The following is a 15208-nucleotide window of genomic DNA, read 5'->3' as shown; positions in this document are numbered from 1 at the left end:
CCTTTCTTTCTTCCCTCTTGATCACAGTTTCCTTCCTCCACACCGGGTATGCGCAGGCTCGCCTCCCAGTTCATGGACTGAAACCACAAAGGTTAAGCTCCTTCCAAGTTCTTCTTGCATGCCATTAATAGATCATCCTGTCAAAGTTTGTCTCATTTTCTGCCCATGAGACCCAGCATCCTTGACTTCCCAAAACGCCAGTTGTTCATCTTCTTTCTAGCTTGCTTTTCTCCTTGTTTTCCAGCGCTAAGATACTCATCAAGCACGATTGCATGCTCAAAAGCATGCTTTTCTCCTTCCCACTTGTTTCATGAAGAATAAGGTTGAGGGGTATATGGTTAAGAATAAGGTTGAGGCCTATCCCCCAATTAAATTCTGAGGTGTCCTCCTTACCCAATGTAGAAGATCATCCCCATCAATCCATCATGGGCAACCTCAATCACATTTTGATTCAAGACATAAGCCAAGTAAACCTTCAACTTTGCTTGTACATGCCCTTATGTTCCTTAAGATGGATCATATCCTTCAAGCTTGACAAGGAGAATACCATATGAGCCAGTCAAGGACTTAAGATGTGTCTCTAAGAAAAAGGTCTATTCTCATAACCTTGATGAGCCATTAGTGCATTCAAGTAATGTAAAGACATGGCTCCCAAGAAATCTCCAAAGCATGATATTGAGACAATGAAGGGGTGCTCCCAAGCATCTTACTCCTTCTCAATTTCTTCATTCATACACAAGTGCACTAAAAAGTTGCGAGAGAGGAAGAGCTCAATTGAAGGCTAAGGTGAAGAGAGTTCATGAGCTCATGTTGAGCTCAAGGAAAAGTGTTGAGATATCAAGCTCTACATGAGTTGGCATCCACTACGTGTGATGTGGTAGGATATTATTCAGTGGCATGTTAGATTATTAACATGAGGATTCACTAGTGATTCTACACTTGGACTACACCCATGTAGTCCATCCTTGGTTATTGCAGATTCATTGCTTTATCTCTTTTTTTCTTACTAGGTTTACACTTAGTGACTATGTGTACATACATTGTTGTACTCCCATATTAGTATTTTATTATGTTGTAGATTTAGTTCCTTAGTCTAGAAGAAGAAGAAAGAAGAAGAAGATTTTAGCTTCATCTCTTTGTATGCTCAAGTATCCATTACTTTTGCATGTGTGCTCTTGGTTTCTTCATCTTTCTCCCCTTTTTTCTTTTTTTTTTGTGAAACCATCATACATAACATCTATATGCTCATCATCATATAAGGCATCTAGCGCCTTGAATTTTTTCATTCTCTTATATGTGTACTACTTAGTAGCTCTAGGCATGTTTGAAACTCTTCGATAAGAAACATTACTATTAGTACAGAGTCTAATAAAACTAGAAGAAAAGACTCTCTTATTAGGAGGTGAGAATTGATTCCACCCTGTACCACCATCCTCTCGCACACGACAATGGTATCTAATGAAAATCCAGATCTACTCTAGGTAGAGGAGCATCCTGTAAAGTATTTCTATGCTTAGGATGGTTTACACACATTGACCTAAATTGAACTCTTATCATCCTATCTCTCCTACAAACTTGTGCATAAGTAGAGCCATGATCCATCACCTTGGTCTCCATTTATGCCTTTGTAATAAATGGTTGACCTAATATAACATCATATGAGTAAGTGTCCTATATAAAGAAATGAAAGTCTTCTTGTACATCACCTATAGATATCCTGATATTCGAGCATATAGCATACAATTTCCATGTAGTATTGTTAGTGGCTCTCATTCGCCAACCATGTTCCATATCAATTGGCCACTTTTCACTCTCATAATATTTTCACACAATATCATTAATGTGCAACCCATAGCCAAGAAAATAAATTAATGGAGTAGCCTTCTCACCTATTTTGACCATTGTCTCCATGGGTACACAAGCCCAGTGAGGTCTAGAAAAGTGACCGCAAGATTCCAGGATAGGTATGCCATCATCCGCATAATGCATTGACTAAGCATTCTTCACAACATCCAGACTTATAATAGCATTCTCTTCATGAGCCTCATCCTCGCTCTCATCAAACAAATCCTAAATTTGAATACCCTATCCTTATATAGTCTACACCACTTGCATCCTTCTGTTTATGATATTTATGATCTCATGCAATTCCCTCTTAGCTATTCCCAAGATCTCACCTAGATTGAGCTTCACTTTAATGTTTAAAATCTGATCTTCAAGCACTATCTAAAGGTTAGTAGCATTTTTAATATTTGACAAGAACTTATAGCCAGGTTGTTTATTGGGTCACGCATCCTGCTTCTTCTGTTTTCTTTGTGCCTCATCCTTAACCTGAACAGGAGTTGATCCAGGAAGGAGAGTAGCAGAGTCACCCCCTCTAGTCTTCTTAGATGTACTAGAAGCTTCATCATCCCGTCTTCTCTTCTCCTCAACAAGTAACTTAGTCCCTTGGGTCTTTTCTAGGTATGCATAAATAAAGAAAGTATCCATTGGTGCATCCCACTAGTCTCTTTACTTATACTCTATCCTACACTAGATAGCTCTAACTGCAACATTTTTCTTGTGTGTGCTATATCTAAGACAAAATTCAATAGCTTTGAATTGCTTTACGGTTCGTTCTCAATGTGTAGACAACATGCAGAAACATCACCTCCAACCACATAAGAGGTCTGCATAGCCATGTGCTCAAGAATCTGTTTCATTCCTCTTGTGCCAAAGTTTGGAGTCATAGGCATACTAGTTTTTATCAAGCATTTAGATACCCAAAAAACCAAGTTCTTTCTCCTAGAATCTTTGAAAAATCATAATCCTTGCATTGGTACTCAATATTGTCACACCAAATATGTCTCCTAACATGTTTCCTTCGAGGAGGCACATGTAAAGGACCTGCTCTTTCAGGCATAACAAGGGCCCTAAAATTCTGGAAGCATCAAGCTTTAAATATCTTAAATATTTAATTACCTCATCCATACAATTGTTCCTCTAGAGTGTGGAGCTGAAACTAGTGGCACAACCACTGGCATAGGCATAGGCTCAAGGGGTCCACCTATAAGAACTCATCTATATAACATGTGTTCAAAGGATATTAAGAAATATCCTTTCTTTATATACTATAAAGCCTTAAAACGGCCCCTTTTACTTTAATAAACTTATGGATTTTTTTCAAATTATAATTTAAAAAACATTTTGTAAATATAATCCTAGAAATTTCACTAAATATAATACCATTTCTTTTGAACTCATGTGCTATCTTACATGTTCTATAAGGTAGACTCCCCGGGGGCATAGGCATAGAGATGAGTATATGTATAGAAGCAAAAGTAGGCAAGATAGGTGTAGGCAAGGAAAGTGTAGACATAGAGACAAAAGCCATGGTTGGGATAGTAGAAGGCATAGAAATAGGAGGAATTGTAGGAGAAACCATACCATTTTGTACTCTAGACTTCCACATCTACCGGTTCACCAAAGTAGTACACTACAAGGGAATGGGGCAATAGCGACGCTGATTAGCGACGGCGGATATCGGTGTCGCAATTGGCGTCGCTATATGCGTCGCAATTGGCGTCGCTATATGCGTCGCAAATAGCGACGCATATAACGACGCCAATTGCGACACCGCAGGGAAAAAAAGCGCGGCCGAAACCAGAGCGCCGTTTTCATTTTGTTTTCTTCGCCTTTTGAGAGCGAGAGCGAGGAAGAGAGCGAGGGAGAGAGCCAAGGCTTTGTGAGAGAAGAGGAGGAAGAGACTTGCCGCCGCCGCCGCCGCCACCGTTGTTGTTCGCGAAGGAGAGGAGGAGCCCTCGTTGCAAAGAGAAGCCGCCCACGCTCGCCATATCTCATTGGTGAGTCTCTCTCTCTCTTTCTTTTACTTGTTGAAGGTTTAAATCGTTCTCTTTTGTTTGTTTAGGAGAGGAAATGAAAGAGAAGGAGAGGGAGAGGGAGAGAGAGGGAGAGAAAGAGAGGGAGAGGGAGAGAAAGAGAGGGAGAGTGCATTCTCTCTCTCTCTCTCCCTTTTGCTTGTTTAATGTTTAAATTACTTTCTTCTTTGCTTGTTTAGGAGAGGAAACGAGAGAGTAAGAGAGAAAGAGAGGGAGAGGGAGAGGGAGAGGGAGAGGGAGAGGGAAAGAAAGAGAAAGAGAAATAGAGGGAGAGGGAGAGGGAGGGGGAGGAAATAGGAGAGGGAGAGAAAGAGAAAGAGAGGGAGAAGGAGGGAGAGTGCATTCTCTCTCTCCCTCCCTCTCCCTTTTGCTTGTTTAATGTTTGAATCACTTTATTTTTTGCTTGTTTAGGAGAGGAAATGAGAGAGAAAGAGAGTGAGAGAGAGAGGAAGGGGAAGGAAATGAGAGAGGGATAGAAAGAGAAAGAGAGGGAGAGTGCATTGTATCTCTCCCTCTCCCTTTTGCTTGGAGGATGTTTAAATCACTTTATTTTTTGCTTGTTTAGGAAATGAGAGAGAAAGAGAGATAGAGAGGGAGAGGGAGAAAAAGAGAAAGAGAGGGAGAGGGAGAGGAAGAGGGAGAGGGAGGGGGAGGGGAAGGAAATGAGAGAGGGAGAGAAAGAGGGAGGGGGAGGGAGAGGGAGCGAGGGAGAGGGAGAGGGAGGGAGAGGGAGAGGGAGGGGGAGGGAGGAAATGAGAGAGGGAGAGAAAGAGAACGAGAGGGAGAGGGAGAGGGTGAGAGAAAGAGAGGGAGAGGGAGAGAAAGAGAGGGAGAGGGAAGGGAAGGAAATTTAAGATAATATATGTATTGATAATGGTATGCAATGTGCTTTGCATACGGCCACGTACTTCATCAAAATGAACCCAAAATTATTGCTATAGAAGAAGAAACCCTTAAATTGAGTATAGGATAATTTCTCTCAGGTCTTATGACTATGAGTAGAATTGATTGAAATAAATTTTATTACTATAGTTATAAAATTTCATAGATGGCGCGCATTAATTTTAAAATGGATTACTTATACTCAAAGCCGAGATATAACAAAAAATTATCTATCGGGACAAACAAATCGTTGAGCATGATACAAGGCCGAGATATAACATCGGAAAATCTCTCGACTACTATATACAATGCAAGGTTTATGGTCAACTTGCAACTTGACGTACATCTCCATAAAGCTATCCATTTAATCCTTGTTTGCTGTAATGTAGATAAGATGGCAAACGAAGAAGGTCCTATTGTTCAAGACCGCGAGTCGTATCTTAATCAGCGTGTCCCATGTCCTTGCTCTCAATGCAAGTTGGCAATTAGACGAAAACGTCGATTGTCTATAGAACACGTACGACGATTTGGCGAGTTTCAATCTGAGATCATTGATCAGGCGATTGCAGACTTTCAGCAAACGGTAATTTGAAGTTAGCATTTTTCATGCATTGTACTCTCAAGCTAATTGAAAACCATACACAATAAGATTGGGTCTTGTTGGTAAATTTTGTATCCAGGGGGGTGATGTCTCGACCCAAGGGGGAGTGCACCCTTTGCGGCCAATTAAAAGAGTTCGTGGACGTGCGATGGATGGATTGCAGGAGCCAATCGACCACTCGCAAGGCCCATCTATACCGTCAATGCCAGAGGAGACAGACAACCTTCCCGACTTGCCTACAATCTTGGAGCCTGAGATGGAGGCAATGATCGATGCATTGATTCCCATGGATGTTGAGACATCTGACCCGCTTAGAGAGGAAGCATCCATACCATTATATGATGGGTGTCGAGTATCTCGGTTGAAGACATTGCTTGCACTCTTAAGTGTGCAAGCAAAATATGGTTGGAGCGATACGAGTGTGACTGAGTTATTCAGGTACCTTGCACACAGACTTCATTGTTTTTTTTTAAACAGTATTATTGCAAACATGGATGGATTTTTCAAGGTGTTTTATGATTTTTTCAGGTTATTGAAATATCATATATTGCCACCTGCAAACACCATGCCTGAGTCTCGTGATGATGCGCGACATGTTTTACGGAAGCTTGGCATGGACTACAATAACATCCATGCATGTATCAATGACTGCATATTGTTTCGAGATGAATACGAGACTATGGAGACATGCCCAAAGTGTGGTGCTCACAGGTATCAACAGGACTTGCAAGGGCAGACCATCCCTCAAAAAGTCCTCAGACACTTTCCGCTCATCCCCCGCATAAACCACATGTTTCGCACGTCTGCCATGGCAAGCTTGACAACGTGGCATGTGCAGAATAGGTCCACGGATGGAGTGCAACGAATATCAGCAGATTCGCGCGCATGGAGCCACATTGACTCTACCTTCCCAGGCTTTGCGCGAGAGCCAAGGAATCTTCGGCTCGGTCTCGCCATGGATGGTGTGAGCCCATTCGGTCTGTGCTCGACTTCTTACAGTGTGTGGCCTATAGTGCTTGTCAACTACAACATTCCTCCATGGCTTTCTACGAAGAAAGGACATCTCATCCTTAGCTTGCTCGTCCCGGGCCGCTACAAAGTAAAAAATATGGACGTGTATCTTCGTCCATTAGTCGATGAGCTTAAGATTTTGTGGGAGGAGGGGGTCACAGTGCAAGATATGAGCAGGCGCGATGGTCGGCGGTCAGCCAACATTCGAGCCATTCTCATGTGGACGATGCATGACTTTCCGGGATTGGGAGAGTGCTCAGGTGGGCAGACCTTTGTTCTCGCCGGTAATATCTATATTTTATTTCATTCAATCAAGTATTCACTAGGTCGTGGATCGCCTTGCAGGTCTCGTTACCTCAGGTTATCATGCATGTCCATTGTGTGGGCCACAGTTAGACTCCCGAAGGTCACGAACCATGAAGAAGATGGTATATCAAGGACACGCCGCTTTCTTGCCGGAGGATCATGAACTCAGGGAAGGTTTTCTTGGACGACCTCCAGCACGTATGAACGCTGCAAGCTGGTATGAGCTGAAAATGGTAAACCCGGATTCACATCCAAATGGAATGCGGCGGTTCTCAGTTTTCTACGAGTTGCCATATTGGACCCACTTACAGGTCAACCACTTTTTGGATCCCATGCACATTTTTAAGAATGTGGGCAGCTTAATATGGGACCACATCACAGGAAAGAGAGACATTATAGGGTCACGAATGGATTTAAAGGAGGTAGGTAAGATGGAGGCGCTTTGGCCGCAGTCGAGTGCTGAAGGGGGAGTGCAGCTTCCTCGCACTCCCTGGGTTTTGTCTACCAAAGAAGAGCGCATTGTGAAGTAAGTAATCAAGTCTATCCGCACTCCGACGGGTATGATGCGTTCTCTCAGGTCCGCATTTTCTAAAGATGACCAGATTTCTGGGCTAAAATCCCATGATTGGCATAAGATATGTCAGGTTTGTGAACAGAATGGATTTTAATTAGCGTGGACATTTTGAAATTTGAAAAGTGATCATTATTCTTAATGCTTTCTCATTTGTGGCAGTTTGTCATACCGATCGCGATCGCGGGATGCCTAACTCCAGAAATTCGCGGTGTCGTATTGCTGCGCATTTGAGGTGTGAAAACCACCCAAAAGTTGTGCATGGGATTTGGTACTTTGTACATATTTAGTTGTTGTGATTACATTTATTTTCAGCGTATGGAAGGGTTGCTTTCAGGGATGTAAGAGGAGTGCATTTTCTCAAATCTGTACACAATCAATCTTATTGCTGTGAATAGCAAATACTACAATGAGCTGGGTTTCTTTTTCACTTTTCTTGTCCCTGAAACAAAGGGAAGATCTTTGGAGGAAATTACAGGGGAGAATAGTGATGAGCCAAGGAATCACACAAATTTACAGATTGGAACTAGGAATGGACATTTGACCTTGTGAGTTGTTGGGACATGTTTTTGGGGGTTCTAGTGTTTCAGATTTAGTGGAGGCATATTCAAGCTCATGAGAGGAGTCGTGCTTTTGAAGGGGGAAAAAGAGAAGCTTTAATTTTTGAAAGGTGTTTTTGGAGGGAGAGAAGAAAGATAATACAATGTAGAATTTTGAGGAGAAAAAGGGGAGTCGACGCGCAGGGAATCTCGGAAAGGAGGCACCCTTCCGTCCTAAGTGTAGAGCAGCTTTTCGGAGCTCGTTCATCACATCATTACCTCGCTGTAATGTCAGCTTCAGACTAGCTACTTTCTCAGAAAGAAATCTAAGGTTCACATTCACTGCACAAATAGCTTGGCCTGCAGAGGCGAGAGCTGAATATAGCTGCTGTGTCAAACTGGTCCAAGAAAGGCCAGAATTAGCTAATTCCAACTCCAACTTTTTGTATGTCGTCGCAAAAACAGCATCATCGCTTCCACAAAAATGGAGCATTATCCTCATGACCTATGTTACAACTAGTCGGGCGTGGAGAATCAGGAAAAGCGGGGAGCTTCAAATGGATGCTCGTCAGAAGAGAGGTCTTGCACCAAGTCAGCAACGCACAAGAGAAGACCACCCACCAGTCCCTTCCCCATAGCCTACTCGACTGATGAGATCAAGCGGAACCAGACTGGGTTGTGCCACAGGAATAGAATAACGCAGCACAGTCGGTTTGCTTGATGTTAAATGGGGGACACGCTTTGGAGAGGGAGATCGAGGATTCTCAAGGGACTTGGAGGATGAAGCGCAGCACAAAACAGCGATGCTGGGGGCTTTGCTGTGCGTAACATGAGGCAGACAGACCCCTATTATTGGGAATTTACTCCCTTGTACACGAGAATCTACGCTCGCATTGGACCAGGCAGACAACGCTTCCCTTTTTTATGTCATGCCACAAGACATGGGAGCTGTGTAAGGTGATGAGACGAACTGAGATCGTTGACGAAGGAGACGATAAAAGTGACAGAAGACGATGCAGAACGAAGGAGGTGATGAAGATGCAGAATGAAGAAGAAATCAAGGCAGAAGGTGACAAGATCTCCTGAAGCGACAGCAGAAAGATGACAACGAGGAGAAGATCCTGACTGATAGCCAGTTGAATTTCAAAAGATTCTCGATGAGTCTTCCGCAGAAAAAGGAGCCAATCAACCAGCTAGTCATCAACAATCATGCAGAGGTTGGCATGGTCACAGCGTAGTCTTGAGTATGAGGCCCTCGAAATTTTCTGGAGCATGCATCTGGAAGAAGCTGAACCTGATCGTGTAACTTACATCTGCATCCTGGATGCATGTGACAACGTCAAGGCCTTAGATGAGGGAAAAGAAGTTCATTCTGCTGTCTTCTCCAGTGGATTTGAGCACGACATTGCCTTCAGCAACACCCTTATAGACATCTTATGTAGATAGTTAACATGAATCAGAAGCCTTGGAACTCTTCTACTGTATGAACTCTGAAAAACATTGAGGGGGACAGAGTAACCTATCTTTGTGTTCTGGATGCATATGCTAACTAGGGAATATTGGAGGAGGGGCACAAAGTGCATGCTGCCATTGTTGATAGCTCGCATCGTCTTGAACTAACAGTGTCAAATAGCCTCATTCACATGTATGGAAAGTGCAAAAGTCTTCTCAATTGCAGAGGTTGACAAGACTGTGCATTGTAGATAAACTCCATGGGTTTCACCAAGGTTTTCCATTTGAATACTAGCAGTTATTGATTATGGACAGCATGGAATGTTGAGGCTTTTCTAGACTTTAACTGAATACAATAAGCTTCTGGTTCCGCACATTCAAGTTGCTGTTAAACTAGACACGGTTTTTGTGCTTCTTGTAAGGACAATCTCAGATTGACTAGTTAAGCAAAGTCAAGTTAAAAGAACTGGCTATTTGAATACAGAGAATGGGATCTTTTCTTCTCTAAAAGACACCAACAAAGATAAGGCATTGAACGATAATGTGGAATGCGTATGCTGGAAATGCCCGTCCTCTTCGCATATTTGTTGAACTTCTATCCTGAAATTAGTCAAGGTCTTCTGTAGACACGACTTTTCTTTGCTCTCGAAACCCTTCGACAGCGGGGCCATTTACAAGCTGTCGACTTTGGTGCAATGGATCTCACAGAAAGAGATTAAGACGTCCTCTATTGAATCCGCAAGGCGGGGAGCAGTTGAGACGGTCTGTCTCTTTGAGAAATACCTGCCCACTAGCATGCTCACGATACAAGTTCACCTTCTTGTGCATCTTGTGGATGAAGTGGAGATTGCTGGACCTGTCCATACGCGATGGATGTTCTTCCTGGAGCGCTTCATGAAAACCCTGAAAGGCTTTGTGCGACAACGAGCTCGTTCGGAAGGTAGCATGGCGGAAGGTTGGTTGGTGTCAGAGGCGTTAGTGCATATCTCACAATGGCTACCAACGGTGGAACCAGACAATGAAATGCTATGGACGCTGAAGGACGATGACAGACTGACTGGAGATGTGGTGGTTGGAAATGGGGTAGAAAAAAGAATGGATGCCTCAATGGAAGAGAAGGTGAATCGCTTTTGTATGTTGCACCATGCCTCCATGGAGACGTGGCTCGCCAAGTACCAGATTGCAAGGCAATATCGAGAGGAAGCACGAGCTGAATTCCGACGTAGTACGCGTCACCGACCGATTCGATATCCCGAAGGCATGGAGGAGATGCCGCGGTTTATGTCAACACGATGGTTGCATGGAGCCTTGACCGCAGCATCCAACGAAGGGATAGAGGTCTCAATGGAGGAGTGGGAGTTCTCGAGGGGATGTAGTCCAAAGGTAATGAGGGATTTAGAATGTGTCGTATCTAAATTTGCTTGCTACATCTAATTTGAGTGTTTCAATGTGCAGTACAAAATATATAGTGCAGCCTGGTCGCGCGGACGGCATTTTCGGGTGGAGCGTATTGACAAAATGCGCTCCACAATGGACTGTGGTGTCATGGCAAGGTTTGAGCAAGAGAGCCGGCGACGAGCAACGGATCCGAACACGGTTGTGGATGAGATGGAGTATTTTGGGAATTTGCAAAGTATTATTACGGTGGATTAACGTAGCTTCTCCATGATAATATTCGACGTGCAGTGGTTCAAAGTGGTACTTGGAGGAGCTGGCGCAACAGTTCGACGAGGTCCATCTGGATTTCTCGAAATAGATTCTGAAAAAAAATGGATGGATTTGCGCGACACCTTTGTGTTGCCGGCCCATTGTGAACAGGTGCAACTAGGCATTTGCTTGCTAATTGTAATACGACATGGTTTATGTCACAATGGTTTGAAGACGGTTTGTAAGTGTTTGTGAACAGGTAATCTTCTATCCAAATCCCGGACAACCTCGATGGTGGTATGTTATACCTTCAACTCCTCGAGGTGCGAGAGTATACGATCAAAGCGATGTTCCAGGCATAGATGAAGAAAATATGCAAATAGAGGGATCGAAATTACAAGGGGTGGAGGCCACCCCAAGCTTGGAGCCTGCATCGGCTAACAATGATGGAAATACAGAAGTCGTAGAATTTTTTGAGAACGAGACAGACTCGTTGTTTTGTGGTGACATGTCTATCGACCTTCCAGTGTATGCAGAGTTGTGTCAGGAGATTAACATGGGACCATAGAATACTTCATTCTTGGAGAATTGTATTACTCAATTCGTTGTTTAGATCTTCCATAAAGGTAGATAAGATATGCATTTTAAGAGGGATTTTTCAAAAATGATTTTATTAATGTGCTTTGTATAGTTTAAATTGATTATTCTAACATTATTTTTTATCTGTGCAGGTATCAACATTTTCAGGATGAGTCGAGGGATGAGCGATGAGGAGTTTCAGGAGATGATGGCACGTATGTCTCCAGATCAGCTTGCGAGATTCAGAGAGATAGCAGATCAGGAGCTGTCTCGTTCTTCGTCAGGGCGCTCTGCTAGATCAGCTTCGGCGCGATCAGATGCCTCAGCTTCGAGTAGACGATCTCGACGCTCGCGACTTGGGCTAGAGGGAGGGACTGCGACTGTAGGAGGATCAGGGGGGTGCTGCTGTGGAGACACGGACGCGGTGTCTCCGTCTCGTTGTTCAGCTGGAGCTCGGTCACCTCCAGGATTTGTCACACCTGTGGGGACGTCCACTCCAGTTACTCTGGCTTTTGCGCAGCCGTCGGCAGATGTCACGCCTTTTGGTGGCACTCCTTTTGGTGGCACCCCCTTTGGTGGCACTCCTTTTGGTGGCACACCCTCTGGTGGCACCCCTTTGTGTGGCACTCCGGGAGAGGGTACCCCCGTCGGTACACCGGATGTTCAGGGGTCTCCTGGATATGCCCAGGAGCGTGGACGGATATGGGAGAGGGCCCATACAAGGCACACTCCTAGGGATTATGGATACCTAGTGGATGGCAGGTCAGGAGCCATCATCATGAATGATGAGGGGAGGAGGGTGATGACTCGCATGAGGGAGTTGTGCCAACAAGTTTTTCGGCACAACATCCTGGATCATTGGAGGAACATACCGGAGGGGAGCAAGGAGTACATAGTAGCATCCTTGCACGAGGAGTTCCCGGTGCCAGCCGCAGTGGATAGATTCTCTACGGGCTGGATGATGGATTGCATGCGTGCATACATGTCACATAGACGATCCGACGCACGCAAGGCAATCAAGAGTGGGGCTCCAAAGCCCGAGTTGTTAGATGCAGACGACTGGCACCGACTGAGGGAGGAGGCTAAATATTGGAGGAAGAAGCTCCAGCTACAATGGAAGAGATTTGTAAGAAAATTTAGTTATTGGTGGTAATGAGGAATATTTCAAGTATGGTAGAGTAATAAGGTATTTCACAAGATAGGCTAGGTTTTACAACATTGATGATTGATGTTGAAGAAGGGTGCATAGAGTTCTTCTTAATCTTTTTAAGTATACTTCCTTTGATCTTCTACAATCCTCTTCTCTACTTCTCTATCAGCATAAGGGCATGTCATCCTCAACTTGCAAAACTTCGTCTCCCTAACATCTTGAGGCCTTAAATATGAGTGATCTTTAATTTGGATTGATTAACGTTTGCCCCAACTATGATTCTTTGAGGTTCATTCTAATATTGATGCGTAGCAACAATGGAGAAGTTTTATGCTTGCAATTGAATTGTATAAAGGAGAATTCCAATAGTCAGGAAAGGAAAGTATTGACAATGCTCTCCTGATTGATATTCATCTCCAAGCTCTTCCTAGCTTGGGTAAGTAATTCGCAATCTTTCAATAGTAGTTGTCAGCACCCATCATCCACAAAAGCTCCCTTTTAAACCATGAAAACAATAAGGTTGGACCAGCGATGATAGCCCTTTTCCATGGCCACAAGGTACCAAGTAGAAAAAATTTCAAGCTTAATATAATTAAGCCATACATGTTGATTCGGACTATAGCACCTTTGTCTTCATCAGGTAACACATCCAACACTCTATTGCTTCAAACTCATCATTCCAATAGTCCCCTTCTCATTAGTGCTAGTCAAAAGAAAATGGTTGTGAGGTGCATCCATAAATAATTAGATCAATCCTATGCATCCGCCTATACGTGCCCTCCATGATAAGCATATTTTCTCATGTCTATCACTTCTCGTGTAGTATTTTCTATCCTCCTTCACATGCAACCCTTGAACTCCTTGGGCTTCTCTCGAGCCTCCATTGTACACTCAAGATGCCATGCCATCATACACTCAAGGTGCCATGAAGCCACCTAGCTAGACAGATCTTAAATCTGAGCTCATCTGCCCCTCTAAAATCGAAAAAACCACTTGGCAAAGAGTGTGAACACAAAAAAATTTGAACTAGTTTTTCTAAAACAAAGCTAAAAGCTTAATCAAGCTTTAGGATATGAGAAGTCGTGATTTTTGAAAGGGGGGAGGGGGGGACGGATGCTATTTTTTTAATCCCCCAAATTTGGCAATTTTTAACAATTATTTTGTTGTGCACCATCACGTGAATGCTTCAAGTAGCAAGATGAAGAATTTCCTTGCCCTCCATCACCATAGAAATAAACTAAAATGATGTAGTGAGCAAAAATATTTGATTTTAGTGTTTCTCTCTTCTCTCTCCTCTCTCCTCGTGGTTTGTTCTCATGGATCAATGTAAAAGAGAAGGGGGTGGATTGAGATGGACGATTTTGATTGTGCGATGATGTGGGAGTGAAAAGGGACGTGAATCGGGGTTGGACGGATTGCCAGGCGGCCGTTGAAGAGCATTAGTGAGCCTCCAATTTTGAAAAATGTATGTCATTATGAGTAATTTTATGAGCAAAAGTAGATTTTATTATTTTATGATTAATTTTGGTTGGAAATGGTTGAAAATGTCTGTATTTGATTGCAATTCTCAAATTTGTCAATCATGTTGAAGAAATCACAAAAAATCAGTCATATAATAATTTTATGCTAAACACTCAAAACCTGACACTATACACTTTAAGAGAAAATATGCAGTTTTTTGGGTTTTGGTATGCACATGCTGTTTCTATGGTTGAAACATGCTAAGAAAATCATTTTCTATAAGATCAATCAATCTAAACTAGTAAACTAGTAATTATCAATATTTTTCTATGAATAAATAGAGAAAAGTAAGAAAAAATGGAGAAAATAGTTTTTTTCATCTGAAAAACAAAGAAAAATAATATTTATATTTGCGAATGTATGGTAGAGCTGAAGCATGAGGTTTCTAGCCTCAGTTCAGCCCTATATTTTTGTTGAAGTGATTTTTTATCACCTTCGAAAAAGAAAAATAGATGGAAAATACGCCTTAAACCTACCAATGTATATGTAGCTCTAAATAGTATGGAGAAGGGGGTTGTTGAGTGTTAAAAGTACATTGAATTATAATGTTTCATGATGCATATCATATAGGGTTCATTGTTTTCTAAAATTAAAAGGGTCTAGTAGCACGAGAAAGCTTGGTACTAGGCCTAAGTGACGGAGCACTATCACACTAGAAGAAAATCATGAAAAGAACTGCCTTTGCATTTTCACATTGTTGATTGCTAATGAATAAATTTTTTTGAGCATGGTGGTCATACACAATTGCATTCCGCACACCATATGGTATCATATCCTGGATGCACGGCACCTGTTTGTTTGAGCGATAACCTACGCTCAAAGTGTGATGTATCCCAAGCCGTAGGGCGGGTTTGTTCAGTGAGGATTATTTATTCTCTCCTAGATCGATCAATTGAAAGAGTGGAGTTTGTTTCGAATGTGTTCTATGTTCACGGTGCATCTTGGGGCCAATCCCCGAGGCGTAAGAGAGTTGTAGTGGAGGCGCAGTGATCAACTGAGGGGTGCTCCCTATATATGTACTTGCATGGTGTATAACACCAGTATGTTTAGAGACTCCCTCTGAAGAGTGGG

The sequence above is a fragment of the Lygodium microphyllum genome, chromosome 4 (genome assembly GCF_053477565.2).
Source record: "Lygodium microphyllum isolate KBCC chromosome 4, Lygodium_microphyllum_v1.1.10, whole genome shotgun sequence".
In the NCBI taxonomy this organism is placed as follows: domain Eukaryota; kingdom Viridiplantae; phylum Streptophyta; class Polypodiopsida; order Schizaeales; family Lygodiaceae; genus Lygodium; species Lygodium microphyllum.
This window is presented reverse-complemented; position numbering follows the sequence as displayed.